Genomic DNA, 16,953 nt, shown 5'->3' on the forward strand with positions numbered 1-16,953 from the left:
TGTGCCCCATTATCTATACTTTGCCCAAAATACATAAGTCCCACTCTCACCCACCCGGCAGGCCTATCATTTCGGCCCGATCATCCCTTCTGCAACCATTGGCCATCTTCGTTGACAGCTACCTTCAGCCACTTGTCATCTCCAGCAATACCTACATCAGAGACACCTCTAACTTCATTGATCAACTGAAGATGATCAACATCTCTTCCAGCCAAATATATCTGGCCACAATGGATGTAAATTCATTATACACAGTGATACCCCACACAGATGACCTTCGAGCTCTACGGTCCAAACTGGACGAATGATCCACACTCACACCACCGACTGACTTCATAGTCGAACTAGCTAAGACAATCCTCCACTGTAACCACTTTATGTACCAGAAAAAGTACTACATCCAGGTATCCGGCACTGCAATGGGGTCGAATCTGGCACCTTCGTATGCAGGACTGTATATGCTCGACTATGAGAACAAGCATATACTACCCCAGTACCACAAGCAAATCAAATTCTACAGGAGGTTCATCGACGACATCTTCCTACTATGGTCAGGCACGCCAGATGAATTTACTAAAATGGTCAGCTCACTCAATGCTAAAGACCACCCAATCAAATTCACACACCTCATCGATGGAGACTCGATAAGCTTCCTTGACATCAAGGTCCAAATACTGGACGGTAGACTACAAACATGTCTCTACCGCAAATCCACAGATATAAACACACTTCTCCTCACGACAAGTCAACACCCACCGACCCTGAAGGAACATTTACCCATATCCCAATACATGCGGGTCATGCGCAATAACACAGACAGTGTTAGCATGGAACTCCAACTGGAAGAAATGACTAACCGGTTTAGACAGCGAGGATACTCGGAAACCACGCTCAACCGATGCCTGACTAAGGCCAAAAGGAACATGATCACCCCCCAAACGGCGACACAGACACCAAAACCCAAGAGGGTGGTGTTTGTAAACAAATACGACCACACCTCATCTAAAGTCCAGCAGAGCCTCAGGAAACATTGGCCTATCCTAGCATCCGACCATACACTCAAGATGCAACACTATGGCCCACCTATGGTGGCCTACAAGAAAGGACCCAACTTGAAGGAACTACTCATGCGACCTACAGTGAGCCCACAGATGGACACAAGCATCACCTGGCTTCATTCCAAACACCCTGGTTGCTTCCGGTGCGCCGGCTGCACTACTTGTAACAGCCTCAGACCTGGCTCAAGCTTCCCACCTCCACACACAGGCAGACCCATTAAAATAAAATACCGTCTACATTGCCAGATGGACCATGTCATCTATCTATTAAACTGTCCATGTGGTCTTGCTTATACAGGGATGACAACGAGGAAATTTCAGGAAAGGATGGCAAATCATCGCAACTCCATTAGGGCTGCACTCGAGACCAAAAAGGCCGAATTACCCATACCATGCCACTTTCTATCCGCAGGGCATCAAAATTCCAGCCTATGTTGCGGCATTATTGACTGGGTACACCCACCCCCCCCCCCGCGGAGGCGACCGTGGCCTATCTTTGAGGAAATTAGAGAGCCGGTGGATCCACCAATTGGATACTCTATCCCCCAAAGGACTCAACGAGAACAACCCTCTCTCTATCTTGCAACTATCGACAACTCAGTCTTACTCAATGGACTCAAAACTGAACTGTCTATGACCATGCCTCACTTTTCATGTTTTCTTCCCCCCTTTTTTTTCACTTCCTCACCCTTTTTTGTACGCGTATGCCATATATAAGATGTATATATCAATGTCCGTTTAGTATCGCATTGAACCAACCCAATGAATGGTTTTCCTCCCCCTCCCCATTACCTATCCTGTCCCATAGAATAAGGCAGTATTTGTGCTACTTTGGAGTACAACATGCACCATATGGGTTGCACCCTCTGGTGACTTTGACCATGCTCAACTGCATGGCACCTAACGGTTCTCTGACCGTTTTTCCCAAAGCCTACCAATGACTTAAAATTATAAATAGAAACAAAAATAAAAACTAAAATAAAAATAAAAATATAAATAAAAATAATAATAAAAATAAAAAACATAAATTCGGAAATATATTTAAATACACCTTTGACCATAAGAATTGAAAACAAAAATATAAGTAAAAAATATATCATAAATAAAAATATATAATAATGCACCATATGTAAGCGCCCTTTCGCTTTAACCCCAATACAACCAATCATAACCATTAAGCACAGTAATACCCCCCTATTGGTATGACCCTCGTAGCCAATAGAGCTACCACAAGAAGCACCATTACCCTAATTGATTATATCACTATTTATCTCATTATCCCATTATCCAATTTAACCCCCTGTCATTCTAGATTCCCTGGTTCATGCAGACTACTGCAGTCCGGCTAGATACCACTCATTTATTAACGCTTCATGGCCTCTATATTAACTTCTCCATACTTAGAATATACTTCTTTATAAAATAACCCTCCAGCGCAAATATTAGCCATGAATCAAAACCCTATGTCTCAGGACATCGCACAGCTCCGGTAAACCTGGAAGCTGTGCGTTCCATCCGTGCATTCCAGCGGCCGGCTCCCGGCCGCCGAACTTCCGGTTTCACCGGAAGTCACATAGCGCTACACAGATTTGTGTCTGTGGCGCTGTCCAGCACTAAGCCCCTATTGATGGTATAAATAGCTGGACCGGCGGGCAGTCATGTTGGCTAGCTGACCCTGTCCACATCCAGGTTGTTCCTGCGCCGCTGACTGCATTGTACTTTGATGAAAAATGTAACTATATTTTCACCTGATTAAATGCTTGTTACTGTCTTTCTGCACAGCATGCATTTATTATACCTGTCATTTGTATGTTTTAGGCTCCTTGATAAAGGTCCATGTTTGGGACAGAAACGTCGGAGCATACATACTCTATGTGTATATTACCATGTTGAATCGTTTGGATTAAAAACCTCTTTTGCTTTTATCACAAGGCTGATTTGTGATTTTGGAGAGTGCTCTGCATCTGCACATCTGTGTGTGGATACTCTGGACTATATTCATTTATTTATTAACAGTTTCTTATATAGCGCACACAAATTACGCAGCGCTTATATATATATATATATATATATATATATATACACACACACACACACACACACACACACACACACACACACACACATTCAGTATCAGGTGTCTGTGCGAGGAAGGTTTTAGATTTCATTAATTTGCGCTATTTCAACATTCATTTGCGAGTGGTACATACAGTATACTGTAGTATAAAAATCCCCATTTTACAGACAGGCTTCCTGCTTTGACTGTCAGTGCTACACATTAAAACAATCTAGAGCTCCCTTGAAGGCTATGGTGGGGAAGTGGTCTAATTACTAGAAACCCCCTTAGGTTAAGAGAGAGAAGCATGTTTGCAAGAGCAGAAACTTTGGCTATAGCATTGGCTCTAGCAGTTTGTTCTAAGGAAGTTTCGGGGAGGGAATGTGTATGTGTATGTCACCCAGAGATCAGGACACAAAATGAATTACTGTCCAGTGCAAACATCCATTGGAGGTGGGAGGAACCAGAGGCAGATTTTCCAAAAGATAACCTAGGCACTCGTCTAGGGCCCAGCAGGTCCCAAGGAGCCCCATAAAGATATCCTGGCCATTCAAAACATTCCCAGAGGATCATTGCAAAACTAATGTAATGTCATAACATCACATGAACCTGCCGACATTCCAAAAAGTCCCTTTGATGTTGTTTAAGTGGAAAAAAAATTGGACACACAATATGGTTTCTTCCACTGTACTTTATGTAGGCAGTCCTTTTACTTTAAAAAATGTCACTGGAATTAAGCCTCTTTCTAAAAGACCTAGAGCTTGTTTCAGATTTATATTCAACTGAACATTTATAGGTAGACTACTGTATGCACATAGAAAATATTGGGGGTTAGTGCTGAGCTTTGCCCTGGTGTGCGTATAATCAAATATAAATACAGATGTAAGTATAAATATAGATATAGATATAAATGGTATCTGACACAGTGTTGTAATAGAAAAAGAAGATGCTTTTACTTGGTGATATCTTGTGTCAAACAAATAGAATAAAATCAAATCAAATATCGGTGGAGTGGTAACAAAATGGAACTGTCGTCTGCAATATCGGTCTGAAAAACAATACTTCTAGACAAACAATTTTCCCAACAAAAAGCTTGCGCACCGGGCTTGCTGCCCGTCTTGCCAAGGTGATTGTGGGTGTGCAGACAATTCCTAGGTCTTTAAGTAAATGTCTCAGGTTTAAGTTGCTTGTACTGCAAAAATGCAGAGAGTCTCTGTCTGAGTGCGGCGTCCCGCTGCTCAGATACAATGTTAGCTTCGGGTACCCCTTTAAAACTTGCCACGGTGTTGGTGCACGGTGCGAGTTTTCGGAGGTGGTTACTGTTGGTGCAGCCTAGGGTATGCCAGTGTGCGGTAAGTCTGTTGTACGTGTTACCGCCGCACGCGTGTGGATCCCACAGCGTGTAGCGGTCCCGGTGTATCAGACGTGTGCACTGGAGCGGATGACAGGATCACCTCGCTTTAACCGATAGTGTCGGTATATGCATGGTGTCCCACCGTCCGACTGGGAGCCCTCCTGCCTCGCGAGCAGTGCCTGTCTCCTACTTACCCTTCCTTTCTCAGATGGTACTGTCATGCCGCGTCCTCAGTTGCAGCGTTCGCTGTGGAGTCTTCCCGGGGTTGTGTCACGGAGTTTGCCGGGCGTTGTTTGTGAGGGGACCTGACTGTGGGTAATGTCCGTGTTCCCCAACGCGTTTCAGCTTTCAAAAAGCCTTCTTCATGGAGGTTAGTGTGTCTGTTGTGGAGCTGGTTTAAATCTCCCCCTTAGTGCTGTGATTGGGCAAAATGCCGCTCGTTCATTGGTTCATGTGATTGTCAGTTACACCTGATTCCATCACTGAGTGTTTCCAGGTGTCGGTACTTTAATAATTATAGTCTGGATTCTGACAGGCAGGGATCGCTGTGTCCCTCTGTGTTCATTACAAAGTGTTGACTTAGCTTGGTGTCGATGTTTTAGATTTTTAGACCGATATTGCAGACGACAGTTCCATTTTGTTACCACTCCACCGATATTTGATTTGATTTTATTCTATTTGTTTGATACAAGATATCACCAAGTAAAAGCATCTTCTTTTTCTATTACAACACTGTGTCAGATACCATTTATATCTATATCTATATTTATACTTACATCTGTATTTATATTTGATTATACGCACACCAGGGCAAAGCTCAGCACTAACCCCCAATATTTTCTATGATTACCATTTTCAGTATAGTTTGAGTCAGACTATACTTAAGTGCTTTGAAGCTAGTCCGACCAGGGAACACTCAGTGCGCAGGTACACCCCCGACTTTTATTTACTGTATGCACATGCCAAGGTACTCTATCAATGATGCCTGCAATCAGTAGCAAAAAAATAAAGTTCTATGGATTGTATGAGGGAGGTGGTCTTCAATCCAGTATTTTGCCTAAGGCTCCATGAGGTCTAAATCCAGCTCTAGATGGAACTTCTGCGTATGCCATCCATGGCATCTCCCCTACTCTTGGCCCCCTTTGTGATTAGCACAAGGAGATCTGAGGGTGATTCAAGGAGATGACAGAGACGAAGCTCTTCATAGAGGCCCTTGTGATGTATCAGTCTAGTAACAAGGTTTCTAAGTACTCAGAAAGCCCCTCCACGCTGACCTGTTTGCAGGGAGTGCACTGGCCCTGATTCTTGTGTTACTATTGTTCCTGCTCTGGCACAACTGTGCAGCTCTTCAGTCTGTTGTGTGCAGGCTCGGACTGGCCTGGGGGGGAACCGGGGAATCCCCCGGTGGGCCCCGGTGATTTTGGACCCCGCCCACTTGTTTAGGGGGGCGGGGCTATCACTCTTTATCCCCCCTCCCCGCCGCCGCAATAGCAAAGGCACGGCGGCTGCAAGCAGGGCTGAGGAGCTGGAACCCTGTCGCGCTGCGTCATGACGTCAGACGCCACAGTGACAGTTGTCCCAACTCCCACCGGCACAGCACATCAGGCCACCTGATTCAGGCGGGTCTGCACAGGATGGGAGCAGCCACCGCCGGGGCCCCTAACAGCAGCACAGACCACCACCCAGCACGATAAGAGCTGCGGGGGTAGAGAGAAAACTGCTTTTGTTCCCCGTCTGCAAACTGGTAGGTAACTAGCCTAACCATTTGCAGTATTAACTTTTTTATATTCTGTGTTGTTTTATTTTAGGGGTATGCGCTGTATTGTGTATGTGTGTGTGTATGTATGTATATGTGTGTGTGTATGTGTATGTATATATGTGTGTGTGCGCCATATTATCTGTGTAGGGAGGATCTATGTAATGTACTATATTGCGGGCCTATGTGCTGCACTATTTGAGTGGGGGGACCTATGTAATGTATGTTATTGGGGGGCCTATGTGCTGTACTATTTGAGTGGGGGGACCTACGTATTTTATTGGGGGCCTATGTGCTGCACTATTTGAGTGGGGGGACCTATGTAATGTATGTTATTGGGGGCCTATGTGCTGTACTATTTGAGTGGGGGGACCTATCAGTGGCAAACGCAGGATTTTCAGAAGGGGGTTTCCAGAGGGGCGGAGCAAAGCACGGAGATGGACAATTAGGTGACCCAGTATATGCCGGGTCAGTTAAAGTATTATAGATAGACCAAATGTATATAAATAATAGTAATAATAATAATAATACACACACACACACACACACACACACACACACACACACACACACATATATATAGGTTAAAGTCCTGTGTGTGATCCCCAAGGGCTAACAGAACTGACAGCACCAGTCATGAAAGATCCAATCCAACAGATAAATTAATGCAGGTTTTAATAGATCCAAGCTCACAATCATCTGGAGCATAAATGGACACCCATCAGGCTGATACAATGCTTAAACAACTTGATACATTACACGTCTCCTCGACGGCCGTTTCGGTGCATAGCACCTTCATCAAGAGGGGTCATCAAGACACTGAACTCAGGACCTAGAATTTAAAAGGCATCCAATGACATACTCACCTGTCGACACTCAGACCATCAACCTCAGGTGCAGCGTCCGCACATCTCCACTCACTCCCCGCGTCACAGCAGACACAGCACACATCACCTCCGTGTACCGGAAGTACAGGACGCGGTGTGGAACCAATCTGCCGCATACGTCGGAGGGGGAAGGAAACGTGGTTCCACTGTCCCCGGAAGTAGTCCGGTCTCCAGGCGGTTGTCATGGTAGCCAAACCCCACAACATATACGTGACATCTAGCAATCCTGTTTACTACATTATAAGTAAAACTACCTGATGGGTGTCCATTTATATATTGGTATATATATATATATATATATATATATATATATATATATACATACATACATAACAGCAGTGTAGACCCCTGGGCATAGCAATATATTGGGGCCCCTACCGATCCTCCAGCGGTAGGGGTGGGGGAAGCTTTGATGTCCCGCGGGTGGTAGGGGGTATTATATCAACCAGTTCCCGGAAATAGATTTCTTAGATTTTAATGGAATTAAAAACTAGAGAATCCCACCTACCAAATGGTATTGGGGACTAGGGGATCAGATTTAAGGAGACAGAGCAATCTGCCAATGAGTGTATAAAACTACATACCAGGTGTGTGGAGCTGGAGCAGTAACCAGCTGCTGGAAGGCTGATATCTCTGGTTCTGGGAACAGTAGAGGCAAGCTGCTAGTGTCCCTCAAAGGGGGAGAGTCCCAGTTTTTGGAATATATCCTCAGAAAAACTCTAAGTCAGACAGAACCTGAAATATCTGACTGGGAAGAGCAATTAACAGGCTTGGATGGGGACCACTGTTTTGAAGTCAGATATCTCCGGTTCCCAAGGGCCGATTTTTAAAATTCTTATACCCATGGAAAGAGGGGACCCTCAGCTTTCAGCCTTGGGCCCTTAGACTCCTGGGGGGATTTCTGGGTACTCAGAAACCCCCCCTGCGTGCGCTACTGCCTATGTAATGTATGTTATTGGGGGCCTATGTGCTGCACTATTTGAGTGGGGGGACCTATGTAATGTATGTTATTGGGGGCCTATGTGCTGCACTATTTGAGTGGGGGGACCTATGTAATGTATGTTATTGGGGGCCTATGTGCTGCACAATTTGAGTGTGGGGACCTATGTAATGTATGTTATTGGGGACCTATGTGCTGTACTATTTGAGTTGGGGGGACCTATGTAATGTATGTTATTGGGGGCCTATGTAATGTATTATATGGGGGGGGCCTATGTGCTGTATTATTTGAGTTGGTGGGACCTATGTCATGTGTTTTTATTGGGGGCCTATGTGCTGTACTATTATCTGAGTGGGGGACCTATGTAATGTATTATATGGGAGGGCAAAGGCGAATCTAAGGGGTGCACCGGACCACCTAGTCTTAAGGTGTGTACAGACGGCAGATATGCCGTGCTATGCGAGTCCCGATACGATCAGCTGGTATCCGGACTCGCATCGCACGGCATGCGGCAGGGGCACAATTTAGACTATATAGTGCAGATCTGCCTGCCCTCACTATGGCCCTTATTCTGATCTGTGCGGATATTCCCGCATTCTTACGGAGCGGTCCGCACGCCACGGTGTTTTGCCGCATGCGGCCATCGTCCGTAGAAACGCCCACGTGTCCTCCGCATTCGGACGGACTCACTCTTTAAGAACAGGGCGTGTTTACGGACGACATACAAACCATGCGTGTGCGGGAGAAACACTCCGATTCGGCACGGTATTACAGAGTATTACAGAGTATGCTCGGGAATACCGCATCCGAACGGGAGCCAAGCGGTGCTACCGCACGTAAGCGGAGGATTTACGCCAAACAACCCACTATGAAGTATCTTCTGCAAGACATCACATGACCCACTTATTCAATTACCTATCCTCATAAAAAACTGCTTATTTGGAATTGGAATCAATTAGATTCCAATATATCCTTACAAGCATGCCTAACACATGCATAGCACACATTAACCCTTACAGCAATGTAAGTGCAATGCTTTGTATTACACCCTGTGTAAAAGATTATAATCAATCTACACATATACTATTTAAAGTGCAAATAAAACCAACAACTGTGAACTTGCATAAACAATTTTATTAATGCCACAATTAACATAATTTAAAAAATATAAAAATCAAAATTAAAGAAGCTGGTCCTTGAGGTCCTGCAGGTCGGCTTGCGCCAGCCGCAGATGGTGCTCAAGTCGCCGGAGGGCCCCATGCACACCCTCATCTGCCGGTGTGGTGTCATCTGTGGGCATGTCAAAGGGGCAACAATTAGTCATGTTATTCTTGCATACATTTCACATACTGCGACATAAATTGCACAAATGCTAGGTGACATGTGTGTATATATATATATATATATATCTATGTAGAGCATGGGTCCTCAAACTGCGGCCCTCCAGATGTTGGGAAACTACAAATCCCAGCATGCCTTGCCACAGTTTGGCTATAAGGAAGTGTTAAAACTGTGGCAAGGCATGGCGGGATTTGTAGTTTCACAACATCTGGAGGGCCGCACTTTGAGGACCCATGATGTAGAGAGATAGAGACACACATAGATAAATAGATATGACACATATATACATACATGCTAAGTTATTTACTACATACTGTATTTTGTGGCCTATACACTTTACTCTGCAGAAGACATAACAGTCATATTGTTTCTTCTCAGTCACAACCCACCCATGACTAACCAATGACAAGCAGGTCATGGGCTCCGTCAATAAGAACTTGTCACAATCTGCTCAGTCTATAAGTTCAGTGATGGTTCGTGGCATGGGAGTTATGCAAATGTAAGGAATGCACAGTACACATCCTCAAAATCATAATTCTGTCTAAACCAACCTACAATTCTGTGACGGGCAAAAAAAAAACTGAAGTACAGGGGGTGTTTAGGTAGAGGAGGCTCCTGGGACACTGGCAACTTCTGACTCCATTCCAAGGTAGGCCGGGCCATACTCCATTTATAGCATACATCCTAGAGTTTATAAATAACATTCACCAACAATATAGATTCCACTATTTGATGGGTCATAATCCACGCTTGCAGCAGGTGAATTTAAGCCACAAATGATCCACTCATCCCTTTACTCCAGGATCCTGTTTAACTACAACGGTTATGTGGCAGTCAAAATGGACCTCCAACCCATCCCACAAACCTGTGTAATTCAGAGGTGTCCTGGATGAAAGGGATGCCTTGGACACCCCATCTAACCCGTACCTGTATCTGTAGCTACCCACTTTGGGGTCTATATGATTAGTATGGGCCCAAAATTTGTAATCAACAGTGCTAAAAAACAAATACCAGTACAACTACTTCATGAATTATGCATTATGTCAACATACCGATCTGCGCCGACTCCGGTGCCTGGCACGCCTCCTCCCCCTCTGAATTGGAGGTGTCCGGGGCAACTGTGGCATCCTCAGCCCCCTCCTCCGCCATCTCCTCGGGCACAACATCCTCCTCCTGCAACTCCTCCTCCACCTCCTCCTCCACCTCCTCCTCCACCTCCTCCTCCACCTCCTCCTCCACCTCCTCCTCCAACTCCTCCTCCACCACCACCACCACCTCCTCCTCCTCCTCCTCCTCCTCCGCCACCAACACCTCCTCCTCCGCCACAAACTCCTCCTCCACCTCCTCCTCCACCTCCTCCTCCACCTCCTCCTCCAACTCCTCCTCCACCACCACCACCACCTCCTCCTCCTCCTCCTCCTCCTCCGCCACCAACACCTCCTCCTCCGCCACAAACTCCTCCTCCACCTCCTCCTCCACCATTTGCTCCTGGCCAACTTCCTCCTCCTCCACCCTTGCCGGCACCTCCTCCTCGGGGTGTTGGCCCTCGTCCTGGGCCAGGCCTGCCTCCGCCTGTTCACGGGCCTGTCGGGCTCGGGCTCGTGCTGTGTGGTAGAAAAAAACATCATGGTCAATGTTGGCTCATTGGGGCACATTTATTAATCCAAAACAAGACATACATGGAAGGGTGATAATGATGGCAAACGATGCAGGAAAGTAGCTCCTTACTGTTAATGGACTCCAAAGTGTGTCATTCAAATTATTATGTGATGGTTAGTAATTTGTTCCCACATTACAACCCAGGCATTTATCAATGTGTAACACATATTAGATCGGGCACATTGTATGCATCAGAATCCTCAATGCTATGGCATTACATATAAAAGCCTCATGACTGCATGTTAACCAGGAAGAAGCACACATAACAGTCTATGGACTTTTAAACCCATGGACACCCACTTATCATGAGACACATTTTATTGCTTATATATGCTATGTTGTAAGTGCGAAATTTCATAGCTAAAATACTCACATTCCGCAATTTCGCCCCTTAGTTGTGTGAGCAGCTGGGGCTGGCGCCTGCGGAGGTCGGACCACCGCCTCTCCAGCTGCCCGAGGGACCTACGCACCCGAGTGCGGGCGTAAATCCGGCGCCCTGCCGCAGCGTAGGCCCTCCGCTTATGGCGGTTGGTTATGAAGGGCCCCGCACGGCCCAGCCTTGTCTCCATGACGGAGACAAGAACTCGCAGCTCCTCATGCGTGAAGGGTTCTGCCCTCCGTGTCTCCGCCATGTTGACAATGGCATCTATCAACCAATCAGGTGGTGGCATTGGTTGATCACAGTTATTTGTGTTAATAACTTTATTGTTCATTTTTACATTAACAGCGTCTCTGCGCCAACACAAATGGTGACAAATTCGCATGCCTTCAAAACCGTAGTGTTGATGTATGGCAATGAACAAATCTGATATATATAAAACACAGTGTGTATGCACTTAGCAAATCCAATGAGCCCGCGCTCCGCCAAGCAACGCGTGCTATAGCTTAGCAACGCATAGCTGTAGTTAGCATTACTTACTCTATGCATATATGTGTATGCGTACATTTATGTGTAAAAGACACATACACACACTTGCAGGTATCCGGAAACCAGCATTATACAGCAGCCCTGCCTGCCTGCCTGCCTGCCTGCCTGGCTGCCTGGCTGCATGCTCCTTGAAATGTTGAAACATGTGCATAAATTCCAACATCATATATATATATATATATATATGCAAACAAATCATACATCAACACAGGAAATAATCCCCTACACATTATAGAATAAATCAATGTACTCACCAGTCATCAGGGATAGTATCAACTACAATAATGAAGATATAACAAACACATTAGATGCCTTGTCCAAGGTATAATAATTCCCACCTATATTGAACTTCCCCCAAAACCAAACACATATGCTAAATATCTCCTATTTCTTTGGCATTAGGAGGGCAGGCTGGCTAATGGTCGGTTTGTAACACTGACAACTAACACACTGGACTTATTTGAAGGGGTGATTGTGACTAAAATGGGTGTGTTATGTCAACTCAATAACATGTACCTGAAATATCTTTGCGCCACAGAGTCCCGCAGCTGGTATCCCCTCCGGCATTCAGGGGCGCGGGATGGGCGCATGGGCGGATCTTGCGGCTCAGATGGTACCTCCCACTCCTCAAAGGGTATCTCACGCCGCACAGCAATGTTATGCAAAAATACACACAGGCCCACGATCCTCGACACCATTTCAGGCGCATATTGCAAGTCACCACCAGTGCGGTGGAGCACTCTAAATCGACCTTTTAAAAGGCCAATTGAGCGCTCCACCACTTGCCTGGTGGCAACATGCGCCACATTGAATGCCTCCTGTGGGCCCGGTGCTGGGTAGCTGTACGGCGTAAGTAGCCAGGGCGTACATGGGTAACCGGAGTCACCCAGAACCCACGCATCACGGCCTTCCAGCTCTTGTAGTCTTTGCCATATCCCGGTTTGTCGGATGACATGCGAGTCATGGGCACTTCCGGGAAACTTCGAGTTGAAGGCGAGAATTTCCATGGATGGGCCACATACCACCATCACGTTCAGTGAGTGGAACAATTTGCGGTTCCTATATATCTTCTCACTTCGAGATGGAGGCACAAATGGTACATGGGTGCCATCCACAGCCCCTATCACATTAGGGAAGCCAGCAATTTGTTGGAAGGCGTGCTGGCTTCTGCGCAGGGTCTCGGGGGAAAATGTCATGGCCATGAAGTGCCCCTTGCGCCTGAACATGGCCGACGTCACACGCCTCAGGATTCGGCAGAAGGCCGGCTGAGATATTCCAGCAAGTACTGCCACTACTTGTTGGAACGATCCTGAGGCGCAGAAATGCAACACCGCCAGCAGCTGTGTGTGAGGCGGAATTGCTGTCGTGATCCCGTGTAGAGGTTCCAAATCGCTCTGAATTAGGTTGAGCAGATCCAGAATTACATTTGGGGGTAACCGGTACCTAGTAAGTACCTCATCATCGGGCATAGCAAACAGAGTCACCCGTGTGCGATAGATTCTAGCACGTCCTGGCCTCCTTGGGCGACGAGTGGGGAGAGCCGCAAGTGCCCTTAGCCTCCTCTCCATGTAGCGCAGAATAGCTTCTGCAACCTATAAAGAAATGAACATAAATACTGATGCACCTATGCACATAATGGCCATATCCCACTACAAACTGATTTGTAGCCTTCTATACGTACAATTGATGGCCGCCCCGTGTAATCACGCAGATCCATTTGACTCTATAATGATGACACAATAATATGAACTCAATACACACCGTCCAAAACACACAGATAAAGGTGTCAGCATTTTTTGCCAACTTCATGTACTATGAGACATTTCATCTATTGCTGGGACATGTTGTCCTGCAATAGATGAACCCACACAGGTTTAAGACCTGTGAGTGAAATAGTGAACATGTGACATGTTGCAATAATGATACACACACTTTGCTGGCCCAACAATCTGTAGGCAGTGAGGCAATGGTGCATACCTTCATACACTTACATAGTGAATGGATATCATATCTACAAGGAGCATGGAAGAGCTTACCTTAGACCCTGACAAGTCGTGATCTGGAGACAACTGATTCTACCAGCAACTCACTATTTATAGGGCTCTCACATGTGTTGTCTATAACAGTAGAGATGAGTATTGCCTGACTTGTGGCGTGGATTCTCTAAGGGAATGGGCTACTTTTAGCTTGCAATCAAACGCCATCATACGCCAGTAGTCATGAATCAAATGTCATGTAATGCTAGCAAATAGCATGTGTATTGTGCAATAGTCCCAGGTGTATCCGAAGATTCTATGCAATGTTATAATTGGTGACCAGTATTTCATTTAGAACTTTCGCCAGGTTTTCCACAATGGAATTTCCGCCACCGTATGCGGCGCGAAAGAACAGCGACGTACGCTCACGCACGGAACGCAGCTGCCGCTGATGTCCGCCAAACAGGATACTCAAACAGTATAAAAAGGTGTATTACAGGGTGACAATGTTGTTGCTAACATGTCTGGCTCCCAACCAGAGTTAGACCCAGAGCTCCAGCAACTTTTTGCCCAGCTGGACTCCAGCACCACCTATGTGCCACTGCACATGCAGGCAGTGGGTAATGAGGAGGCTGCTGGCCCTTCTACAGCAGGCCAAGCTGCACATGACCATTCGACAGCAGAGCAACCAACACCTGGCCCTTCTGCAGCAGCCCAACCTGCAGCTGGCTCATCTGCACCATCAGCAGATTTGTTTGGAACACAACAGGGGACTTCACAAGGTAGTACCATGGCCAGCACTTCAAGTGCAGCGACTGGTGCCAGGGGGCGTGGCCAGGGACGTAGCAAGGGGCGAGCCAGTGCAACAGCCGAACCACCAAAAAAAAACAAGGCATATGAAGCACAGGAGCTGGCCATCCTGGTTCCCCGAGCACGTGATTGGATAGAGTGCCCATCCGAGAAGCTGACACACACACGCCGATGGAAGATTTGGGAACAGATAACGGCAGAGATTAATGCAGTTGCGCCACAAGTTCGTGAGACGGACCATGTGAAGAAGAGGCAAGTTGTTTTGTCATACATGTGCCCAGTAATAGCCAAGTAATGATTTAATTGATGCTTATATGCATTTTGCAAATGGCACATGAGGTTGTTACGATACACATACATTATTGCCATGTTATTTCCTTGAGAGTCAGAGTAGGGTGATTGTGAATGTGTATTGTAACGGTTGATATCATAGTTGCATGTAATATTATATATGGGACATTAATCACATGTTGTAAGATGTAGCACATAGCAATGGCTGCAACAGCTAACATTGGGAGTGACATGTATTAATATGTCAACTTACATTGCAGGTGGCAGGACTTCAAAACCAACCTGAAGAGGAAGATGACCAAGCGGTGGGAACACAGCCAGACATCTGGGGCCGGCCCCATGCCATCAGGGCTAGAGCTCACCCCCCTGGAGGAGATGGCGGAGAGCTGTATCTCAGTTGAGGAGATCAGGGGGGTGAGCACGATGGATAGCGAGGCCCCAGCTGAAGTGTTTGCGTCTTTTCTGGAAGGTAAATATTGGTCATGCCATAAACTTGTGCAAGTAATTATCGTAGAATGTCTCCTAATTGTGTTTATCTTTTCCCACAGACACCCCACCGCTTGGTGAGGACTCTGCTCAGGAGGTGGAGGAGTCCGTGCCACCTGGCCCCAGAGGTAGGCCTGTGCAGCAGCAGGCATCGGGCCAAGCCGATTTGGCCACCTTGGCCCAGGTGCTTGTGGACATCAACCAGCAGGGAGATTTGGCATCAGAACGGATGCGTAGGACCGAGGAGATCCTGGCGAGCTTGGTCAGCACCCAGCAGTCCATCGCTGGGAGCATGCAGGCCATGGCTGAGTCACATCAGGCCATGGCTGCAAGTGCTCAGGTGCTGGCCGAGCAAGCCACCCGCCAAAATGATCTCCTCCTCCACCATAATGAGCTTATGGTGGAGCTGGTTACCAGCAACAGGGTCCTAATGTCATCCGTTTCTGGTGCATTACCAGCGGAAACACTCCCTGCTGGCAGGAGGGGTAGACCAGCCAACCCCTCCACATCATCTGCTCCACCTGCCCCAGCATCTGGGCGTCCCCGAAGAGCTGCTGCACAGGCCAAGGAGCCTACCAAGGCCAAACGTGGTCGGAAATGAACTTGTGGCCGCATTAATCTCTACCGTTATGTGTTCCCAAATCTTCCATTGTGCTGTGTGTGTCAGCTTCTTGTGTCCAATCACGTGCTGAGGGGAACCAGATGAGCCCTTGCTTCATATGTCCTTTGTGGTTCCCCTGTTGCCCTCTTGTGCCTGGCATTACTGTCAGCTGTACTTGAAGTGATGGCCATGGTACTATCTGGTGAAGTCCCCGGTTGTGTTCCAAATGAGTCTGCTGATGGTGCATATGAGCCAGCTGCAGGTTGGCCTGCTGCAGAAGGGCCAGGTGTAGGGTGCCCTGCTGGAGAATGGTCAGGTGCAGCTTGCCCTGCTGTAGAAGGGCCAGCAGCCTCCTCATTTCCCACTGGCTACATGTGCAGTGGCACATAGGAGGTGCTGGAGTCCATCTGTGTGCTATTATATTTGTGTTTTATTATTATTTATTTTGCTGCATTCCTGGCATGTTGTTTATAGTTTTGATGTTTAATTTTATGGTCATTGCATGACAGTGGCATTGAGTGTGACATGAATATAAATAAATGTGTTTACTTTACCCAAAATGTGTGGTTTCATGAGTACATGTCGAATACACATGTGTATTGCTAGTATTAATATTCTGTCATGTCAATTGTTAGCAGTTTTTAAGTGTGGGACAAGTACAGCATATGTGGGGGATTACTAAGGTTTCCTTGAAGCAGCAATGGTTTCAATTAAAGCACTGACAAGCGTCCTATTAGTGAGTAATGAGTAAAGGAGTAGATTGTATTGGGTTCAGGTGTTAATGGTTGTAGTCATTAGGCGTACGTTCGC

The sequence above is a fragment of the Crinia signifera genome, chromosome 8, assembly GCF_055691185.1.
Source record: "Crinia signifera chromosome 8, ASM5569118v1, whole genome shotgun sequence".
NCBI lineage: Eukaryota > Metazoa > Chordata > Amphibia > Anura > Myobatrachidae > Crinia > Crinia signifera.